Source organism: Macaca mulatta, chromosome 14 (genome assembly GCF_049350105.2).
Source record: "Macaca mulatta isolate MMU2019108-1 chromosome 14, T2T-MMU8v2.0, whole genome shotgun sequence".
Taxonomy (NCBI): Eukaryota; Metazoa; Chordata; class Mammalia; order Primates; family Cercopithecidae; genus Macaca; species Macaca mulatta.
Window position 1 is genome coordinate 115278757 of NC_133419.1, and position 24356 is coordinate 115303112.

The 24356-nt window shown below is 36.9% G+C and overlaps 1 long non-coding RNA gene across 1 annotated transcript; it reads left to right on the top strand.

Annotated features, from left to right (window-relative positions):
* Positions 1 to 73: 73 nt before the first annotated feature.
* On the top strand, positions 74 to 24356 carry LOC144334469 (uncharacterized). The gene is made up of 2 exons (XR_013404307.1): positions 74 to 3772; positions 8882 to 24356. It is a non-coding gene; the product is annotated as an uncharacterized LOC144334469 (long non-coding RNA).

Consider the following 24356-nt stretch of genomic DNA (forward strand, 5'->3'; position numbering starts at 1 on the left):
GGAATACGGACTTTGTGGAGTTGTTCCAGTAATGGATGGAGATGGATAAGTTTAGGGTAGACCAAAGCTGAAATGACAAGGATTGTGATATACTACGAAATTAATCTGTCTAGTCATTTTCACTTATTATGAGTTTGAATATTTGTTTACAGTGAATATTTGTATAATTGAATTCAATTTGTTACCAAATTGAATATTTGGTAACAAAGTGGCAGAGTAAACCAAAAGAGAAGAGAAACAAGGAAATGAGATATTATGATGATGATGATATAGTATTAAATATTATTATCAATATTATTTAAACTGTGACAATTTTGTATAACATATAAGCATTTACACTTTTACCTCAATATTTTAGAGAATGTCTGAACAGTTGTAGATATATTCGATCCAAAATATATAGCTCAGAGAATAATTATGAGCAATAAACTGGTGATGATAAGTTTACTCTTTGTTTTCATATATGCCTTACATCCAGTAACATCTATATCTTTTAGTCATGCCTAGTAGTCCTTTTCTCTCCAAATGTATTATAGTTCAAGCCACCATCATTTATCTCCTGGATTATAGTGGCCACCCGAAGGATGATGACTGTCTTCAGACTTCAAGGAAGACAGTCCTGCTTTCCCTCCATTTAATTTCCTCTTCTGTAGCTAAACCAGTCGTTTTAAAGTAAAACTCTATTTGTATCATCTCCCTGCTTAAACCCTTTCAATGGCTTCTTGTAATTCTTGGGTAAAAGTCCATTTGTAATATGGCTTTGTCTGTGGCCTATTTTTAACTCTAGTTCTTGCTACTCTCTTCCTTGCTTTTGATGTCTTGATAAGACTTCTTTTATTTTTAGGAGCTGACCTTCCTTTTTTTCAGCTCTTGCTCTTTACTAATACTTTCTCCTCTTCCTGGATTGCTGAGTAACCCCCGAATTCCCCCAAACCACCTAAACATCTCTTAACTTCTACCTTAGAAATCACTACAACCTCAGAGGTCACTTATGCTTTTGGCACTATACAGTGTTTTATAGGCACTCAAATTCAGTGATTTTCAAATCTTGCTGGTAGTCAGAAACACCTGCCAAGTTTTTTTAAAAAATACAAACTCTTAGGCTTCAGTCTAGATCAACTGAGTCATAATCACTACATTATGTTGTCCAGGAGTATATGTTTTCCAAAAGCCTCAAAAGCAATCTTAGGATCAGATAGATTTGAGAAGAATGATTGTAGACCAGTAGTTGTCAACCCCTCTCACACTTTAGAACACATATAAAGCTTTGAAAAAAATTCAGGCCTGGCTGCACTGCACCCCTGCATCAGGCAGTAAAACCCTTGTGATTGGTAACAAAGTGGCAGAATAAGCCAAAGGAGAGGAGAAACAGGACAATGAGATATCATTTAAAAAAGATGAACAGAACCCAAGTTGAAGTTTTGAAAAAAACCTTGGCAAAGCCAAAAGACAAATCATTGGCAATGCCAACCAAGAAATAGAGATGCAAATAAATGAAATCCCCCAAAAGAACCTTTTTGTAGATCTCTGGAAAATATAAAAATCTTACATTATAAAATAGATAAAAATACAATTTAAAAATGGAATAAAAAATAATCACGTAATATATAAATAACAGTACGAATAAGAATATAATCATCATGATGATACACTTTTTTCTATTTTTCCCACCTCCGCAAGTCACAGGCTGAGATGCTTTTATTGGCGAGTATAGATATCCCTAACTTATATAACAAGGAAAAACAATCCAATCAACTTTATGAGCTTGGAATATATTTTATACTAAAACTAGGTAAGTATGATACAAGAAAAACACAGGCCCATTTTATTCATGGACATGATTTTTAAATTCTCTGTCTCTTTCTCTCTGTGTGTATGTGCATATATGTATGTACATACAAAAGTATATAGGTAGATTAGATAAATATATACAGATGTGGGTGCATTTGTCATGGTTGATTATGGGTGAATTCAGGGTTGTAAAAATGGTTCTAGAGTGAAAAATCTTGTTGTATCATTTATATATTAATAGACTAAAGACAAAATCTTATGATTTTTCACTGTTCTCAGGCTTATTTGATTGGGATTGCAGTTGCAATAAAAGCATTTGATGTATTTCAACATTTACTTAGCATTAAAATTCAGTAATAGGAAACCTTAAACATTTTAAAAATCAAGGAGACAAGGACGTTAGCCACCATTGACTCAATTAATGTTCAACATAATGTTAGAAGTCCTGAACAATAAAATAAAGCAAACAAACAAAAATCCAAGGTATGAGACTGATGGGGGAGAAGCGACTTTTTTTCCCTTCTTTTCTTTGTTTTTTGTAGGTGTTGTGACTGTCTACAAAGAAACCAGAGTTAGCAAATTATTAGCATGAAGATAGTCAGCAAGGAGTGGAATGCAAAACAAACTCACAAACTCAAAAGCATTTCAGTTATAGAAAATACAATTGAAGAAGCTCTGTCCTTAATGGAGGTATTTTGAAAACTCTTTTAAGGATATTTTTAAAATGCCTGAATGAATGAAAAGATGTAGCACTTTGAAATGTAGTAAGGCTTAATTTGTTAAAGTTGTTAATTCTCTCTCAAAAAATTTAAAAATTTTCTTTATTTCTAATCAAATTCTTAAGGTGGAAGATGGAATCTGATTAATTCTAAAATTTTAGGGAATATAATTGTCTATAAATCGTAACTATTTAAAAAATATTAGCCCTAGTGTAAATTATCGAAAGAAAATAGAATTATAAAGTGCAATATCAATCAAATAAACCAATCAAAAGGAGTAGACACCTTCGAAGCAGACTTGAAGTTTATTATAGATTAATGGTAACATCAGAAATCAGAAAATTATATTTAATAAATTATATCAAGAAACTGGTTTCACTATATTGAAAAAAAACCCAAAGATTCTTATCACACACGACATACTAAAGATCCAAATGAATTAAAGGCCTAAATAGGAATATTGTAACTAAAAGTTCAATATAAAGAAATTTATAATTTCCTTATGACCTCACATCAGCAAGTATTTCTTAAATAAGACCTCCAAAGTGATTCTCTTGCCTCAGCCTCCTGAATAGCTGGGATTACAGACGCCAGCCACCATGCCCGACTAATTTTTTGTATTTTTAGTAGAGGCAGGGTTTCACCATGTTGGCCAGGCTGGCCTCAAACTCCTGACCTCAAGTGATCTGCCTGCCTTGGCCTCCCAAAGTGCTGGGATTACAGGTGTGAGCCACCATACCCGGCCGGTTAATCCAATTTATTTAGGAGACTGAATAAATTAAACTTTGTATATTCATAGAATGAAATACATGCAGTTCTCAGACATCATGAAGTACATTTACATATAGCAACATGATTAGATTTCAAAAAGCTATTTTGAATGAAAAAATTAAAGTATTTATGTAAGTTAAAATAAATATAAACACTAACTCGTAACTATATATCATCCTAGTCCACATATGTACATAAATACGCGTATTGAATAAGAATTGAAACACTCTGAGAAATAACTAGTATGGAATGGTAGGTACGTATTGGGAAAAGAGGAAGGAGAGTATGGGTGGGAAATAATTTTCGTTTAAGTGTAACAAAAGAGTTCTGTTTCATATATGACCAAGTAACTTCTGGCTCTCTTTCAGACAGCAATGTTCAACTCTGAATGAAATGCCAAAAACAAGTACCTGAAAGCTAAAGACAGTGAACAAAAGCAGGCAAGTTTTGGTGGGAAGATGAAACTTGGAAGAAGGTGCCATTAAGAGGAGGTAAGTTTCCTGTTTTTGATGTGTTAACCTGAGGGCAGTCCACTAAGAGAGTAGCTAAAACACAATAGAAATAGAAAGCCATCTTTTTTTTTTTTTTTTTTTTTTTTTTTGGCTTCAACAACCTGAGAGCAGAGTCTGCAGTAACACAGTCACTGGAAGGAGGGGGAAATCCTAGACACAGAGAGACAGAGAAGGTCATGCCCCAATTTCTGAGTATGAACTTTGCTTAGATCTCTAGCTGACCCCTGAAGCACACCTATGGGGTAGACACAAAGCAGTCTGCAGCTAGTCAGAACTCAACTGAGATGTGAGTTACTTATAACCACGGGTTGGGTCAGTTTGCAGTTTGAGTTGAACCAAGTTAATCGATTGCCTGCCACAACAAAAACATTGACATTATTCTGAGGAGTAAAACAGAATCCGTGATCTCCACAATGTAACAGTCACAATGTCCAGGACACAATTCAAAATTACTCAGCATAGGAGGAACCAGAAAAATGCAGTCCTTTGCAAAAGATAAGACAATTAATGGAAACCAACCCTGAGAAAACATAGATGTTGGCCTGATCAGATAAGGACTTTGAAACAGCTATTATAACTATGCTCAGTGAGGTAAAAGAAAATATGTTGTAATGAATGGAAGATAAGAAATCTCAGCAAGGATGAAGAAATATTTAGAAATGTTGATGAAAAGAGTCAAACTCTGTAAAATATTTGAATAGCTTTATTCTGAGCCAAATCTGAGTGACCATGTGACACAGCCCTCAGGAGGTCCTGAGAACATGTGCCCAAGGCGGTTGGGGTTCAGCTTGGTTATATATATTTAGGGGAGGCATGAGACATCAATCGAATACATTTGAAAAATACATTGGTTTGTTCCAGTAAGGCAGGACAATTTGAAGTCGGGGGGATGATGCTTCCAGGCTCTAAGTAAATTTAATCATTTTTGGATTGACAATTGGTTGAGTTTGTCTAAAGACCTGGAATTAATAGAAGAATTTGAGCAAGATAAAAAAATCAGAGCTTAGTCCTCAGAAAGAATCAAACAAATTTTACAAAAGAACAAACAATATCTGAGATAAAAATATATCTCTTAATTCACTACGCTAAACTGTCCCCCTGCTTTTCAGTGTTTATTTGTTAGATCAAGTTTATGTTTATCAATTGTGTTTAGACCTTGTCTCCATTTACTAAGTTAAGGTCTTTTTGATTTATAAGTTTCTGAAAGAGGCCTAATAAAAATTCCCACTATAGCTGTGGCTATATCAATTTTAGCTTGTGATTCTGACTGTTCCCACTTATGTATGTTGAGATTTTTTGCTAGGGCCATTCACATTTATTATTATTATATCTTCTTTGTAAATTGTTCCTTATGTAGCATCTCACTTTATCCTTATTTATGTCTTTTCTTAAATTCTATTTTCTTTACTTTGTAACATCAATATTTTGTCAAAATTTAGTAGAGTAAAATGTTTAAGAAAATCAAGGAAAGAAAATATGAGCCAGAAATTTTATAAGAAGACAAACTGACCTTTCATTATAAGAGCCACAGGCAAATTCTAATGAAAACATTAGAATTCAGGGACTATTTTGCCCAGATCCTTCCTAAGGAATCTACTAAACAGCATGAACATTAAACAACCAACGTAATTGAAAAGTTTGATATAAAGATTTATGGTAAGAATGAATCATATATTTACTTACAGAAATAAGTCTAAATTATGCTTACAAGGAATAGAGAATAGTATGCAATGGTTGTGTGCTCTGACAATGTAGATATAGTACAACTACAAAAAATTGGTGGGGGAGTGGGGAGAGCTATGAAAAGTAGAATTAGCTTGTTGTTTGCCTTATAGTTATTAACCGAAGTAAAAGGACATTACTTCAAATCAGATATTGAGGAAAAGGGAGAGTTGGGGCAAAAGAGGTTTATAGTTACTTTCAATATTGCTCATTAGAGGGAAGCAATAGTCATTTACCAAGAAAAAAAGTAAAGAAGGGTTATATAAATGGATTAAAATAGACATAATCATTAGAACAAAAATATAAATTTCACTAAATAACAGTAAAAAATCAAGCAAATAAACTAGACCCTATAAAGACATGAATATATATGATTATAACGTAAAACAATATGTCATACTGACACCAAACATGTTTACCACATCAATAAATATAAATTAGCTTATCTCACCAATTAAAGTATATTTTCAGGTCAGGTACAGTGGCTTATGCCTATAATCCCAGCACTTGGAGGTTGAGGCAGGAGGATCACTTAAGGCCAGGAGTTTGAGACTAGCCTGGGCAATATGGCAAGACTCTGTCTCTACAAAATACATAAATAATTCGCTTTGGGAGGCTGAGGCGGGCAGATCACTTGAGGTCAGGAGTTTGAGGACATCCTGGCCAACATGATGAAACTCTGTCTCTACTAAAAATACAAAAATTAGTTGGGCATGGTGGCGGGCAGCTGTAATCCCAGCTACTCGGGAGGCTGAGGCAGGAGAATTGCTTGAACCTGGGAGGCGGAGGTTGCAGTGAGCCAAGATTGCACCATTGCATTCCATGCACTCTAGCCTGGGCGACAGAGCAAGACTCTTAATTATATATAATTATATACATTATATATTAGCCAGATGTGGTGGTGTGTGCCTGTAGCCCCAGCCATTCAAGAGGCTGAGGCAGGGAGATGACTTGAGCCCAGGAAGCCATGTTTATGCCACTACACTCCAGCCTGGGGTACAGAGAGAGACCCTGTTTAAAAAAAAAAAAAAAGTCTTTTTAGATTGGTTAACAAAGCCAAATCCAACACTGTGGCTTACATAAGAGACAGACTTACAACACAGATTCAGAAAGATTTTTCATAAAAGAAGAATGGTACGTAATAATGAGAGATTAAACACCTCCCCAAGATTGGGACCAGTCAAGAATGTCCTCTTTCACCACTCCTATTCAACAATGTAGTGGAAGTCATAGTCAGTGCAATAAAACAAGAAGGAAAAATAAGAGAAATATATATTGGAAAGGAAAAAGTAAAGCTGTTTTTATTAACAAATTACATGACTGTCTATATAGAATCTACCCAAAGAATCTATGGAAAGTTCTTGGAACTACTAAGTAAATATAGCAAGGTTTCAGGAAACAAGGTCAATATATAACATTTAATTGTTTTCCTGTATACTAGCAATTAACAATTGGAATTTGAAATTACAAAAAAGAAAGCCATTTACAATAGCACCAAAAAAGTGAAGTACGTAAGTATAAATCTAACAAAATATATGCAGGATCTATATGTAGAAAGCTATGAAACATTAATGGAAGACATTTTTAAAAATCTAAATAAATGGGGAGATATTCCATGTTTATGGATTGGACAGACTAAATATTGTTAAAATGTCAGTTCTTCCCAATTTGATTTATTGATTCAATACCATTTCAATAAAAATCCCAGCAATTTTTTTGTAGCCATCAACAAACTGAAATTTTATATGGAAAGGTAAAGGAAGCAAAATAACTAACCCAATTCTGAGAAAGAAGAACAAAATTGGAAGAATCTCATTGTCCCACTTCAAGGCTTACTACAAAGCTGCCGTTATCAAGACAATGCAGTATTGGTGAAAGAATGAACACATTAATCAAGTGAACATAGTAGCTAATAAATAAACATATACAAATATTATCAACTGATTTTTGACAAAGGCACAAAGGCAATTTAATGGAAAAATGAGTCTTTTCAACAAATAGTGCTGGAACAATTAGACGTTCATACTAAACAAATTAGCCTAGACACAGATCTCACAATTGACAGAAAAGTTAACTCTAAATGGATCACAGACCTAAATATAAAATCTAAAATTTCTGGAAGAAAACATGCATGAAAATCTGTGTGAACTTGAGCTGTTGATGAGGTTTTAGAAATAATATAAAAAGCACAATCCATGAAAGAAATACTGGTAAGTTAGCTTTTACTAAAAATTAAAGCTTCTGCCCTGTGAAAGATACTGTAAGAGGATGCAGAGATAAGCCATAGAGGGTGAGAATATATTTTCAAAGCACTGATCTGGTAAAGGACTTCATCTAGAATATACAAAGAACTCTTAAAACTCAACAATAGGACAAAACAATTTTAAAATGTGCAAAAGATCTGAATGGACACCTCACCAAAGAAGATACACAAATTATAACTAAATATATAAAAAAGACACTCAATTTTATTTGTCAGGGAGACAAAACAGCAATGAAATACTATTACATATCAATTAGAATGGCTAAAACTAAAAAATAAAAAACCTGACAATACCAGTTGCTGGTGAGGATGTAGAGCAGTAGGATTCTCACTCATTGCTGGGGGAATCCAAAATGGCACAGCTATTTTGAAAGACACTTTGATAATATCTTATAAAGCTAAACATAGTCTTACCATTCAATATAGCAATTTTTCCCTGTGTACGTATCCAGTTGATTTGAATGCTTATGTCCACACAAATACCTGCACCTGAATGTTTATAGCAGCTTTGATCATAGTTGCCCAAAACTGGAAGCAACAAAGAGGTCTTCAGTAGGTGAATATAGATAAATTGTAGTACATTGATATAGTGGGATAATATTTAGCAATAAGAAAAATGAGCTATCAATTCATGCAACAATGTAGGTGAATCTTAAATGCATAATACTAAGAGAAAGAAGCCCATCTGAAAAGGCTATGCACTGTATGATTGCATTACTATGACATTCTGGAAAAAGGTGGTTCTATAGAGATCAAAAACTAATCAATGGTTGCCAGACGTTTGGGGAGGGGAGAGAGTTGAATAGGGGGACTTTTTAGGTCAGTGAAATTACTGTGTATGATACTGTTGTGTATACATGAAACTGCAGAAGTTCTTTGAATCTTATAACACAAAGAGTGGATCTTTTTTTGTTTGTTTGTTTGTTTGTTTGTTTTAAGACAGAGTCTTGCTCTGTCGCCAGGCTGGAGAGCAGTGGCGTGATCTCGGCTCACTGTAACCTCCGCCTTCTGTGTTGAAGCAATTCTCCTACCTCACTCTCCCAAGTAGCTGAGACTACAGGGGTGCACCACCACGCCAGCTAATTTTTGTATTTTTTAAATAGAGATGGAGTTTCACCATGTTGACCAGGATGGTCTTGATATCTTGACTTCGCGATCCACCCACCTTGGCCTCCCAAAGTGCTGAGATTGCAGGCGTGAGCCACTGTCCCTGGGTGAGTGAATCTTAATGTATGCAAGATAAAAAAATCAATTAGGAGATTGAGGGACTAAAGGGTAGAACGCAGTGTTTTAACTGTATTACAAATTTAACTGTATTACAAATGTATGACATAACCTTGCTGGAGAAAGCTGCTGACCTAAGCTGCTTTGGAAATTAATAGAGTCTGTAAGACGAAAGACAAAAAGAACTGCTTATAAACACTGTACTCTCAGTTAACAGTTCTGAAACCATTGTGTGTGTATGCTGGGGGGTGAACATATAAATAAATAAATAGATGACAGATGGTGGGAACCAGATTCCTTATTATCGATGTGGTAGGTGAAGACTAGTGTGTGAACTGTGTAGTGATGGATGAGAGAAATATCAGTATGAGCCCATGTTTAGCTTAATATAGATTGAAACAGATATTTTATGTATAATTATAGATATGCATGTATTACTGGCTAGTATCATACATATATTTCTTTTTTTTCTTTTTCTTTTCTTTTTTTTAGAGATGGGGTCTTGCTATGTTGACCAGACTGATCTCGAATTCCTGGTCTCAAACAGTCCTCCCATCTCAACCCCGCAAAGTGCTAGGATTATGGGCATGGGGCACCATGCCTGGCCAGTATTTCTGAGCACTGTCTTCTGAGAGGGCCTAGAAGCAAAGACACCCCAATTGTAACAAACAAAGCCAGTGTCTAGATCTTTGTTTCCAATACCATTCTCCAGTAAAAGGAATCAGGGCTCCTTGGATAAATGGCTGATTCTAGAGCTGGGGTAGGGAATATACAAGATGAGCCTAAAGCATCTTATAGTGTTGGAAAGCAAGAAATGCTCAAAAGAAGCAAACAAACAAAGGAACACAGGAACCAATGGAAAGAGCTAATGGCCAAAATAGAACAGTTTGAGTAACAAAATAATGTACTGTTGGATTATGTCTCAAAGTATGAAATAAATATCTATGAATTCACACTGATGTAAATGAATTATTGAATAAACAAATATGTGAGGGATAATAGGCAAATCTCTTGTACAGAAGAATTCCAGATAATGTATGTAGATTCTCCCCACTCAAGGAGATGGAACAGAACTGCCCAATCCTTAAGTGTGGAATTGAACTAGTGACCTCTTTAGGAAGAGTACAGTAAAGAACAGGGTGGGGCAGAAGGAAGAGTAATCTTACTGTGGAGAAACCTGACGAACATCAGCTCAGCCAAGTGATCAAGATTGACATCATCAGTGATGTCATATTGACGGCATGCATCCTTGATGTGATGTGATGAGTGGAAGACCACTTAGCTCTGTGCTCTTCCTTCCCTAAACCCATGAACTCTTTTTAACCATGAGAAAAACAACACACAAATGAACATGGAAGGACAGTCTACAAAATACCAGACCACTGTTCCTTAAAACTGTCAATGTCATCAAAAACAAGGAAAGCCTAAAGAGAAGTAACAATGAAATGTAATGTTGACTGGGTGCAGTGGCTCACACCTGTAATCCCAGCACTTTGGGAGGCTGAGGCAGGCGGATCACTTGAGGTTAGGAGTTTGAGACTAGCCTGGTCAACATGGTGAAACCCCATCCTACCAAAAAATATAAAAATTAGCCGGGTGTGCTGGTGCATGTCTGTAATCCCAGCTACTCAGGAGGCTGAGGCAGGAGGATCACTTGAACCTGGGAGGCAGAAGTTGCAGTGAGCTGAGATAGTGCTACTGCACTCCAGCCTGGGAGTCCTAATTCATGTTGAAAAACACAACAAAAAGAAATTTATGGATTTCCTCTACACATAAAATATATACTTTAACTCAAAAGCTTGCATTTTACCTAAGGGAAACACTAAAGGCTTTGTCACCAAAATCAGGAACAAGACAAGGATGCCAATGTAATGAGATAGTCATTACATTGAACATTGGGATGGAGGTGTTAGCTAATGTAGTTAGAGAAGAGAAAGCAATTTGAGACACTGGAATTGAAAAGGAAATAAAATAATCTTTATTTTCAGATGCAATTATTATTTATCTGAAAAACCCCAAAGTATCAATGGAGAAATGACTACAAATAATAAAATAATTTAGCAAAATAGTGGGAAATAAAATTAATATATTAAAAAATCAATAGCTTTTGTGTATATAGACAAAAAACAGAGAGAAGCTAAAATGGAAGGGACAATCCAATATATGGCAGCAAAATGATAATAAAATACTTAAGTGTACATTTAGCACAAGTATCCAAGATTTATATGAGGAAAACTCGCAAAACACTCCTGAAGAAAACAAAATTGAACAAATATAAAGGAAACCATGTCCTTGGATAGAAAAAACATCATAAGGATCTTGTTTAGTCTTCCAAAGTTAACTTATACATTTAATACAATCACAATAACAATGTCCTAAATATCTTTTGGGCCAGACAGGCCAGTTAGAAAGCTCACTTGAAAGGATAAATAGAGAGAATAGTTACAAAATGTATGGGGAATAGAAAAGCCAAAAGTGTTGGGTGTGGATAGGATTAACTCTACGAGATATTAAAACTTACTTGTAAAAATCTTTATAATTAAAGTAGGATGGTATTGATGCATGAATAAAAAGACAATGTAACAGAATTGAAAATCAGAAATAGACCTCATTATATATACATATTTAGTATGCTATGGAGGCCGCACTAAAAATCAGTGAGGATATAGGATGGAATTTTTAATAAGAGGATTAGGATAATCGGAGAGCCATATGGAAAAAGTTAAATGAGATTGATATCTTATACCATTCAACAGGATAAATTCCAAGTAGATCAGATATTTATAGACAATGTAACTTTACAAGTAAAAAAATGAGAAAACGTGGATGAATACCTGTATAATCTTTGAGCGGGAAAAACTTTCTAACTATGACTTAACACCCAGAAACATGTTATAAGGGAAACAGTAATGCCAACTGTTCTTTCCTCCATCGTTTTCGTTGATAATTTATTCCTTTGTGCTCTTATAGTCTCATATGCGTACCTTTGTAATAATATGTGCTACACTGTGCTCCTTACGCGTCTGTGCCTTCATTAGACTGATAGACATTCTAGAGGAGATTCCTTCAGAGAGTCCCTCATTCGAGAGGAGAATCACCTCAGGCTGAATCCACCTACTTTGGATTGCTGATATGTCACAAGATTCCAGTCCTGACAACCAAGCAGTTCTGTGGTTCATATCCCCGGTCTGACATTTCCACTGATGCACTACCAACTTTGGTTAGAGTTGGCTCCTTTGAGAGTGGCCAGAGAGCTTCTTTGTCAGAAGGATTTTTACTGATGGCAGAGTTTTGGAAATTTATTAACCCCATCCTCTATACCATACTTATTTTTGCATCTATTTTCTACTTGGAACCCTTAATCAAGATCACATTTGTCTAAGCCATAGTAACTGCAAATCAGAATTTTTCTTAGAATCCTATGGCCAGATAATCTCATTTATTCCAAAATCAATGTCTCACTTAGATTCTACTCCTTAGCTTGAGCTCTGCATATCCCAGTGTCTTTAAGAAGTCTCCACTTGGAAATCCTCACTGGTGGAGGTGAGCTGAACCCAGCCTTTGCTAGCTTATGAAAGCCTGTTCGTGCACATTTCTTTCCAACTGCTTATTCAGTGACATCATCTTGGTAGCTTGAAATAGGCCATGATGGGTACATTTGCGTCATGGAAATCATCAAAGGCTGTAAACAGGATGTTTGTTTTTGTTTTCTGGGAGAGCAGGTTTGTCAGTATACCCCTGCTCGAAGGAATCTCAAAGTCAACTTGTCCAATTGGAATGTTTTTTCTTCTTCCAAATGTCTCCTGCTTCCTCTTCTCCCCGTCTTTGTGAATGGTATCCCAAATCAGAAACTTGGCCACTGTGTTTGACTCACTGTGTCTCCTCTCCTTAAGCTTCTATATGGTCATCCTCAGACAGGATTGAATCAATATACAGAGCCTGCTAGTTGTCTCTTTCATCAGTTGTAATAAAACTTGTAGCTGGGCATATGTTAGCTGAGATACACAACCTTTCCTGGCCTCGGTTGTATTTGAGTGTGGCCAGGACACTGAGTTCTCTGATACGTAAGCAGAGGCCATGTGTGTCATACCTCCTCCAGGTTCTCTTTCCTCTTCCTATTTGTGTAAAATAGAGGGGGCAGCAGCCTAGCTTAGACCACAGAGGTGATGACAGTATCCCAGAACAGAGGGTTCTGAAAAATTCTTTGTGACATGGGCCCTTTGCAGTCCTGTGACCTCTTTTCCAAATGCATAAAATAAAATGTGTAGAGTTACAACTAAGGCCAATTATACTGAGGTACAATTATCAACATTTTAAATAACCTAATTTGTTATATAGTCATATAGCAATTTTTTATTAACACACTAAATAACAAAATTTAGCAGCCAGGTCTTATATTTACAGTAATTTCAAAGCAATAATTATGAGTGATATTTCAAGATTCTTTATTAACTGTATTATGATATGAAAATATCTGTAATTTCAACTTGCTTGACTAAGCCACAGGCATTGCTAATACTACTGTGATTTGTTGTCACTATTCATCATTGAAGAGATTGCTAAACTTCATTTAGAAGCTACTGAAAATAAAGATGTAATTTTTTTCCCTCTCAGGTTCACAGGCCTCCTAAATTCTGTCCATGGGCCCATTTGTGGGCCTGCCAACCCTAGAATAAGACCACTGGCAGAGGATAGCAGAGCTTTATGTCTGGCTTCAAGGTGCACACCCTAACTAGATGGTTACATGAGACATAAATCCCTGTCTTGTTTTCTTATTTAAGTCATTGCATTTTGGGAGTCCTTTTTTTTTTTTTATGGCCGTCCAGCCTGTCTACATCTATTTATTAACCTATTAAGTATCTCTTCGATTTGTGGTTCTTTTTTTGTCATCACTGTTGCAGTCTGGTATAGGTATTGCTGGGGCATTAACTGGGAATTATTTCAGCTTTGTTTTTATAGCATTACTGAGGTATAATTTACATGCAATAAGAATACATTATTATTATTATTATTATTATTATTATTATTTTGAGATGGAGTCTTGCCCTGTTGCCCAGGCTGGAGTGCAGTGGTGAGATCTCGGCTCACTGCAACCTATGCCTCCCGGGTTCAAGTGATTCTCCTGCCTCAGTCTCCTGAGTAGCTGGGACTCCAGGCACGTGTCACCATGCCCGGCTAATTTTTTGTATTTTAGTAGAGACGGGATTTCACCATGTTGGCCAGGATGGTCTCGATTTCCTGACCTTGTGATCTGCCCTCCTTGGCCTCCCAAAGTGCTGGAATTATAGGCGTGAGCCACCGCACCCAGCCAAGAATACATGCGTTTTAAGCGCACTGTTGTATGAATGTTGGCAAATGTAGACACCAGTGTACCCACCACAATCAATAAGTAGAATATTACTACCACCCCAAAGTTCCATTTCTTAGTCAATTCTGTCTTCCTCCTGTGCATGCCCTTCTGCCCATGCCTAATGTGTTTCTGGCCCCGGACAATCACGGATTTAGTTTCTGGCACTACAGATTAGATTTGTTTTTCTAGAGTTTCACATCAATAGAACCATGTAGAATGTACTCTTTTGTATCTGGCTTCTTGCATTTAGGATTATGTTTTTGAAGATTCATCGATGTTGCATTAATCAGTAGTTTGTTCCTTTTCATTATTGAGCAATATCTCATAATATTTTATCTATTCCTCATTGGATAAATATTTGGGTTGTTTCAAGATTGGGGCTGTTGTGAACAGAGCTGCTCTGAATATTCATATATGGTTCTCCATATGGACAAATGTTTTAATTTCTTTTTGGTAAATACCCAAGGGTGGAATAACAGGGCCATATGGTAAGTAAATGTTTAACTTTTGACAACTCTATAAAAAGCCTGCTGGAATTTATTGCTCTTAATCTGTAGGTAAATTTGGGGAGAATTGCTGTAGTAACAATATTGAGTTTTCCAATTCATGAAAACCGTTTATACCTCTCGGTTTGAATTTATGGAGACTTGGTTTTATGTACTTTAAGGTGGGTCTTGAAAAGCCTGGGCTTTTTACCATGCTCCTCTCTTTTACTGGAACTCGAAACCTACAAACTCTGTTTCCTCCTTCAGTGAGCAAGAGATTAAATCTCCACTCGTCCATCTGTTCTGTGCTACACTTTGTGGAGTCTTCCTTGGGTACACAGAGCTCAGGGATCAGTCAAAGATATGAGAGTAGATTTGGGGGCTGCTGCTTCTAAGGCCTTTCTCCTGGAATTTCCCTGGTCAATTGCCTTGAACTCCATCCTATGACATCTCCAGGCTGCAAATCTGCAGTTTTCTCCTTGTATTCAAGTTGCTTTGCACAATATACACTAAGGTATATTGTCAGGATAAAAGTCCTTAAAGCTGACTCCCAGGCAGCATAATTTGCTACTTTTAAGTGTCAAATTCGCTCCAGTTTCTGCCAGTTGTTGGCCTTTTTCTAGTGCTTTCATATCATTTTTTAAAATGTATTTTTTCCAGAGTTTAATACTGTTCTATGAGAAATATTAGTCTCATCTAAGCCACTCTGCCATTGTTTTTGCAGCTGGAACTTCCTAGTCCATTTATATTTCATATTATCATTGATATATCTATGTAATTTTATCTTACTATTTGGTTTTTATTTGTCCCAACTTCTCTATTCCATTTTCTCCCTTTTTGACTTTTTTTGAGACGGAGTCTCACTCTATTGCCCAAGTTGGAGTGCAGTGGCGCTATCTTGGCTCACTGCAACCTCTGTCTCCCAGTTCAAGTGATTATAGTGCCTCAGCCTCCTGAGTAGCTGGGATTACAGACATGAGCCATCATACCTGGCCAATTTTTTTGTAGTTTTAGTAGAGCTAGGGTTTCACCATGTTGGCCAGGCTCGTCTCGAACTCCTGACCTCAAATAATCTGCGTGCCTCGGCCTCCCAAAGTTCTGGGATTACAGGCATGAGCTACCATGCCTGGCCCCTTTTTGACTTCTTGTGTATTAATCAAAAATTCTAAAATTATTCTATTTCCACTCTCATTTAGCTTGTTATACAAACTACTTTAACAATTTCTACTCTATTTTGGAAATTTCAATATGCATCTTTGACTTAATGAAGTCTAATATAAATTGGTACTTTTACTAATCATTAGGAAATGAGGGACCTTAGAAAACTGTACTCCATTTACATTTAACTCCTTCACATTTTCTTGCTATTGTCAGGCATTTTAGTTCTAGAACTATTTATTTTATTTTATTTTGTTTTATTTCTTTTAGAGATGGAAAAGAAATATGTTGCCTAGGTTGGACTGGAACTCCTGGGCTCAAGTGATCCTCCTACCTTAGCCTCCCATGTAGCTGGGACTATAGGCACTCACCACTGACTGGTTTAATTCTAGGAATATTTAAAACACCACAATATATTATATATTATTGTATATATGTGTGTGTGTGTGTATATATATATATATATATAAAATCCTTGTTCATTTAGATTTGTACATTTAGTTTCCTTCTTTTTCATTCTTCTTTGCCTTTCTCTACTGTCATTTGGGAGAATTTATCTCCTGCTTCAAGAACTATCTTTAATATTCTGTAAGACATCTTCTAGTGACAAATTCTCAAGGTTACATTTTTAAAAATCTTATTTTGCTTTCATTTTGAGGGTTACTTTTGCTGGCTATACAATTCTAGATTGACAAGTGTTATTTATTTGTTTTTGGTTTTGGTGGTTAAGAGCATCAGCACTTTGAATATGTTACCTAATTTTCCTTCTATTTCCCTAACTGCCCTTTGTTCCTCTCTTGCTTTCTCTCTAGATTCTAGATCTCTCAACTTCTCACTGCCCCAGTTGCTCTGTGATGCTTAACAGATCAAATATAACATTCTCTAGCTTTTCTAGTTGCTCTCAAAAGGAGATTATAAGCGAGTCTGCTATTTTGGGAAACATAAATTGTATTTATAATTATAAATATAAACTATACACCCATCTATGTATATGTGTTTATGTGTGTATGTATATACATACATATATATGCACGTTCTATATGTTTTTATTTTTTTTCATTTTCCAAACAAATGTCTGTGGCTGATATGTAGAAATATAAGTGTTTCATTTTAATAGTGCTTTTATATAGTCACACATAGAGAACAAAGATGATTAGAAGTGGCCATATTGGATACGTTTGCCTTGTTTTCATTGCTAGTTTCAACGTTTTACTACGTGTGATTAAATATATGATGTTGGATTTATGATATTTGCTTTTCTTAATGCCTTTTATTAGATTGAGGAAGTTCTCTTTTAAGAAAGAGTTTGTGAAGTGTTTCTATTACTAATGGAAGTTGAGTTATTGACAAAGGCCTTTTCTGATTCATTGAGGTAATTATATGAATTTTTAAACTTTTATGTTTAAATATGATATATTACATTAGTATATTTTCTAAAGCTAAACAATCCTCCTGTTACTGACTTCAGCTGAACTAGGTCATAATATAGATTGGATATTTATACATAACTCTGTTGTACTATGTAAGAGTCCAAATTAACATGATCGTTTTGAAAGCAGAATGGCAATATTTTTGTTAGTTTGTGTTTATCTATGCCCTATGTCCAAGCAATTCAATCTGGATACATCACAGAGGACTTCTCAGTCAGGTCCATAAAGAATCACATACAAAGTTTGTCTTCAGTTGATTATATATATAGGTGTAGTTGTAGGGAATTAAATAGACTTTAATATGTATTACTATGAAATGGTTAAGAAACAAGTAGTGGATGTGTATTGTGGGACACTATCCAGCAGATAGATGCAACTCACTAGATTTATCTGTAACATGAAGGGCTCGTTAAAACAGCTCTAAGTGAAGAAAGAAAGAAACATTATAAATCTTTATCACAACATTTTTATGTAAATTAAAAATACACATACAAAGCACAATACATGGATACACACATATTCAAAGATACAAATTAAAAAGGAATTCTTCCTGCTTTTCTGGCTTTGTTTATGGCTCATCCTGCTGCCCACCTGGGATGGCCTGCCCCTGCACCAATCTAGACTCTATAGTCAGTGAATCCCCGACTCAGGGGCAATCTCTACAGGAAACTTTCCAGCATGACTCTAGACCACAATGATCTTTCCCATATTTTGAATTCCTGTGACATATTCATACATTTCTCACCCAAACAATGTCATACATAAAACAAGGCAAAGAAATACCAGCTGTAAACAGGTATTTTTGATGTCCTTCTTCCTCTCTCCAACTAGATGTTAGGTTGAGTGACTGTATCCGTGCTTGCTTCCCACAGAGCACTGGGGACTTTTGCTGGTCGGTTATTAGAGAAATATTTTATCTTGATGCTGTCTCACCATCAAAACCAGCCTATCCTTGTCATTAAGAGAGGCTCTCACTATCAGTTTTTTTTTTGTTTCCTACACTTTCTTCTGAGCTCTCTCCCTTTTCTTCTCTTTCTCTGACTTGGGAGAACCCCTCGGCAGACACAGCCTTTCTAATTCCTTTTGCTTTCTTCTTCCCTGCCCTCCACTGATCACTGGCAAGATTAGAGATAGAGAAGGGCAGTCTCCATAGTTTTGCTTTTGCACCTGTTTTAATGATCTCTCCTATCTGGGTGGCTGGAAAAGTACCTGTGAGTTCTTAACTGGCTCTTGTGGCTGTGTAAAACTTGTTTGTTTCTTGTCTGTGAACACATGTTTGGGAATGGAAAACCCCTTAGTTCTGAAACAGCTGTGGTCCTTGAAGTCATAGTGTAAAAATACCCCAAGTGACTCTATGGATAGGCTTTCCTCAGAAAATCTGAAGTCTCGCGACAACTCCAAACAAGAGAACACATTGTCAGTGGACACCATGCAGAGAACTGGTGGGTGATTGAGAATTCTTTTTTGTGGGGCACTTTTGCAGGCTTGATGAACTTTGGGGCCTCTCTGTCATATTTTGGATATATTCTCCTAGCAGAGAACATGTCTTTATTTGTGTAAAAAAGCCCTTTTTACACAAAACCATCTGTTTAAATAGGTGCTTGTTACATTCCACTTACTCCCTGGCAAATGTAAAATGAATCATTGTATTTTGTTTGTTAGCTATAGACTGAATCTTTAACATATACTAGACATAATTCCTGGTGCTGTGAACAAGGCACCTAGTGAACAAATACACGGTCCTTACTGTTAGAGAACCTAGAGTTTACTGTGAGTAGAACAGGTAAAAATAATATATACAACTAGATTAATGAAATTTTTTGGATAGTGATACATACACTCATGAAAAGGAAACAGTGAAGTAATTAAGAATAATAGGGAGATGGAGTGATCTAGTTTTAGATTGTGTGGTCAGGAAAACTTATCTGAGATTTAAGTGACAAGAAAGACTCATCCTTACAGATCATGGAAAGGAGTTTGGAAACCATTACAGGATTTTATATAGGGATGTCAAATGGATCTCATTTACAGTTTAAAAAGCTCAGTCTGGCTACTGGGTGAAGAATGGGTTGTAGAAGTTTCAAGATTATGAGCAAAAGATCAGTTATTGCCTGAGTACAGGAAAGAGGTGACATAGTTTAGACTAAGATGGTAGCAATGGTGATAGAGAAGAGGAGAAAGATTCTCCACATATATTCTAAAAAAATATGGCAGAACTTTGAGAGGAATGAGAGAAGTAGATGAATCAACGACAATTTATGACTGCCTGTATGAATCTTGGAAACATTTCTGAACTGGAGAAAACTAGGGACAAATGCATTTTGGAATATAAATCAAGAGTTCTACTTTTGATCATATTGAGTTTGAGATGCCTCTTAGATAAGTAAATAGGAAATTAAGTAGGCAATTAGATATGCAAGTCTTAAGCGCAATGGAGAAATCAGAGCTGGAGACAAATACCTAGAAGTTACGGAAATCAGAGGTGGTATTTAAGCCAGGGAGTGGATATCATCGCAAATTAGCATATAGATAGAGCAAAGTAGATGCCTAGGAATGAACCCCAGGGTACTCCAACTTTAGAGGCCAAGCAGCAGAGTGGGGATTGGCCAAGGAAAATGGGAAGGAGTGACCAAGGAAGCAGGAGGAAAACACAGAGAAATTTGTGGCACAGAAACAAAGGAAGGTGAGTGAGTGAATAAAGAAGGCACAGTCAATTGGGTCAAACACTACTGAGAGACTGAGTTAGATGAAGACAAAGAAGTAGCCATTGGATTTGACAACACAAAGGCCATCAGTACCCTTGGCAGGAGTGATTTAGAACATAAGCCCAACTGGAATGTGTTGTAACAGACAATAGGAGGTAGCAAGGACAAAAACATATGGACCATGTTTTCAAGAAGGTTTTATGAAAAGGGGAGAAGATATGTGGCCATACCTCAAGAGAAACATACAGTATCAGGGGATCTCTCTCTCTCTCTCTCTCTATCTCTGTATATATAGCATCTTTGCACACACATGGAGAATATTTATATTCTCTATACACACATATATATATTTAAATTTATGTTTTCTTTTCTGAGATGCAAACTATTAGAGAGCAGTCTATTTGTTTCCTAAAGAAATGACCCAGTAGAAAGGATTGGGTTGATGACTGTGTCAGTTAATGATTTATTGCCTCTTGACTCCAAATGTGGCCTTCTATACATTCTCTGCAGTCATGGACAGAATTCCCTTGAGCACCCTCCTGTATAGTGGGCACATTGCTAACCTTTCTCAGCAGAGGACTTTGGAGGGACATTGCAGAAAGAAGGAACTCTCCTGCTGTTTCTGGTGGCGGTGCAGTAGGCTAGTGTTTTTGGTATGGGGCCATGCAGTGGGGCTCTTCCCCAGCCATGTTCCCAGAATAAGCAATCTTTTGGCAACCTTGCAGCCTCATCCTGGCCTGGCAATAACCTTTCCTGGCCTTCCACATTAGCTACAGCACCCCAGCACTCCCTGTCTGTGAAGGCCTACTGCTTGCATGGGCACTCGATTCCCCATGCAGGCCCCCTGCACAGCTCATCTTTGTCCTGGGCCCTCACCCACTTGTCCACACCCCTGGTTCCTGGTTGCCTGCACCCTGCCTGGACTACGGAGGATTCCCTTCTGCTTGTCCAGCAACTGCAGACCAGCTCTAGCCTGGGAAAACCAACGATCTTCTCTGTTATACATTTCCCAATAAGGCTGAACCGCAGCCTTGGGGAGGGACCTTCTTCTAAGTTCCTTTTGGACACCGTCCCTCAGCCTTAGGCATACCACATAGAGATTTCTTTTATCTGATAGTCACTCATTTATCAGCATTTAGTAATTCTTTATATCAAACTTCCCCTGTTTGGCCCACTGGGTGGTTTCTACCTCCTCATTAGACCCAGACTGTTAGTTACAATGATTAGAAAGATTATAACTGCAAGAATTCAACACAAACTGGTACTTAGAATAAACTTTTTATCTTTTTAAATACCCTCTCTTGAAAAAAAATACCTCACCTTGTCAGTTTCTTTTCAGTATATTCTTTAATATGCTTTCCTCTTGTTAATAGTTTCCCTTGGACATTTTTACAATTTTTTTTCTTTGTGGAGTATTTATCCAAAATATTGAAGAATCCATTCAGCTCCAAGGGCTGTATGTCAGTCATTTTTACTTTTTCCCTCTGTTGGAAGAGCAACTTGTGCTTGCTATATATATATATACTGGCCAATCATCTCAGACAGGAAATAAACATACAAAACATCACACAGACATTGCCACAGCTAACTCTGTATGTATATTGGTTTGGTTTTCAGAAGAACCATCAAACCTTTATGGATTGCTGCTAGAAAGTGCTAACTTCTGAGAATCATCATTCTGAATGTAACTTTCTATCTGAGCTTACATTCCCTCTTAGAGTTCACATATTACAAATATATATCTTCTTTTCCTTTTCTTAAAAAAAAATCTTTGGGTCACATTCAAATTTCAGTTTCTGTGCTAAATTTATAGTGCTCTATGTTCCCTTTAAATATTCTGCCCCTTTTGCAAGATCTTCAATGCCTTTTATCCATCCTTACCTCAAGTAGAAAGGGGTAGTGGAAAATCACTGTATTAATAAAAGAAAGCAGGTGCTGTTTTACCATTCTTGGAGCTTCACAACCCTTGGTCATTCTTATCTTAGCAGCTATAGTAGTCCCTGGTGATGCTTGAGTTAAGGTACTGCTTCCTCCTCCCTTTATTTCCCCCTCTTTTCTTCACTCTCTTATTCTCTTTCATTCCTTCTTTCTTATTTTCCCTCTCCCCTTCCTTTCTCTCTCAACTACCCACCCATTGTAATTAGGATAAAATTTAAATTCCTTGCCATAGGTAATAAGGCCACATAAGATCTAGCTCCTGCTTATTTCTCTAACTTCTCAAGCCTCTGTCTTCCTCCATTTTGTCTCATGACTGCCTCCTTTTTTAATCTTTTTTATCCTGCTTACAATGCTTCTCTTCTGAGATGCTTTTCTAAATATCTAGTCACCTCCATCACCACCATGCCATTACACTATCACTGATGTGATATGCTTTCTTCATATGACTTTATCGTGAATTATGGAATCATTTTATGTCTTTTTTGTTTATTATCGTTTTCCTTTATTAGAATATAAAGCCTTCGATGGTGAGGTATCTTTGTCTTTTTGATGACTGTATACCTAAAGACTAGAACAATTCCTAGCATATGGTAGGGATTTTAAAAAAAATTTTGACCATCTGAGTGTATATGGGGCATTGAACTATGAACTGTGATTATTGGCAAATAAATAGAAAAGGTATTGTCTCCTGCCCCCCCCTCCCCCGAAAAAACCTGGATAAACATATTTAAGCTGCCCTATTGTAATTGTTTTTTTCCAGATGCAGCTACTCTTGCCATTCTGTCTATTCGGTCAGGGGCCCAGTAGTATCTGGGGCACGGTGAAGAGTACAAAATTAAGGAAGAATATGGTACCAAACTGCTTGACAATAATCACATTGCTCTCTTCAACTGAAATTCTTATATCCAACCCTCTTTTTTGATCAAGTCTTGGGAAGGCCTATTAAAATGCAAATGAGAGTGATTAAAATGTTAACCTACATGTGTAGATTATAGGAACCATTGTTACTGATTATCTACATAATCGTTTTCAGACAATAGCAGCTCTCAAACATGTTTTAAGCCGCGGAATTTTTTCAAACAAAAAGCTGACCCAGGATTCCATATACATATAGGTAAGAGTGACTGATATTCTGGCTGAAGCAGTGGTATTGGAACTAGTACTCTGCCCCATGGGGTACCTCCCCTGACTACTGCCCCTCAAGGTAGTACCCAAAGTACCACATGAGGGCCAGAGAGCTGAAGTTACTTATCCAGTCTTTTGTTGTTGTTTTTTGAGGCTGGGTCTTACTCTGTCACTCTGGCTGTAGTGTAGGGGTGTGTCACTGCAGCCTCAAACCCCTGGACTCAAGTGACCCTTCCACCTCAGCCTCCAAATGAAGAAGGAATTAATGGAATCAACTACAACCTAATAATAGTAGTATTAGCAATTTTAAAATCCTCTTAAAGCTGCTGCAAAGGGTGACCCCCCCAACCCCACACTCAAGTTAAAAGGGAATATTAACAGCCTGTCTTCTCTCTGTGGACAGTGGACCTTATCTATACTCCCCAACTGCACATTCCTCAAAGTTTATTACAGGCCCAGAGAGTTCCTGCTTACCTTCCTGTATGGCTGCAGGGTCACAAGACTGATAATTTTAGGTTGAAAGACCTGTTTCTCTCCAGATGTAAGAAATGTTGTAATGCTGCCTTTGTTTCTTGCTTCTGTAACTCACTTCCTGCCTCATGTGGTTCCTGCCTGAAGGTGTTTAAAAGTAGGAAAAGCCCTTTGTTCAGGGCTCAGACTTTCTGGACATATGTCTGGCTGAGCTGGTGATCACCTTAATTTTTTTTTTTTTTTTTTTTGAGACTGAGTCTGGCTCTGTCGCCCAGGCTGGAGTGCAGTGGCCGGATCTCAGCTCACTGCAAGCTCCGCCTCCCGGGTTTATGCCATTCTCCTGCCTCAGCCTCCAGAGTAGCTGGGACCACAGGCGCCCGCCACCTCGCCCGGCTAGTTTTTTTTTTTTTGTATTTTTTAGTAGAGACGGGGTTTCACCGTGTTAGCCAGGATGGTCTCGATCTCCTGACCTTGATCACCTTAATTTAATAAACTCTTCTGAACCTTTTTTGGCCTCTCCAGTCTTTGATTGTCTTGCAACACAAAGTGCTAGGATTACAGGTGTGAGCCACTGCACCCAACCCTCCAAAGTCTTCAAATGATCAACAGCAACAAGACGAAAGACAAACTTCCTGAATTCTAATGCCCCGTGCTTTTACCTGTGTTATCCTATAAACCTGGATGAAAAATAC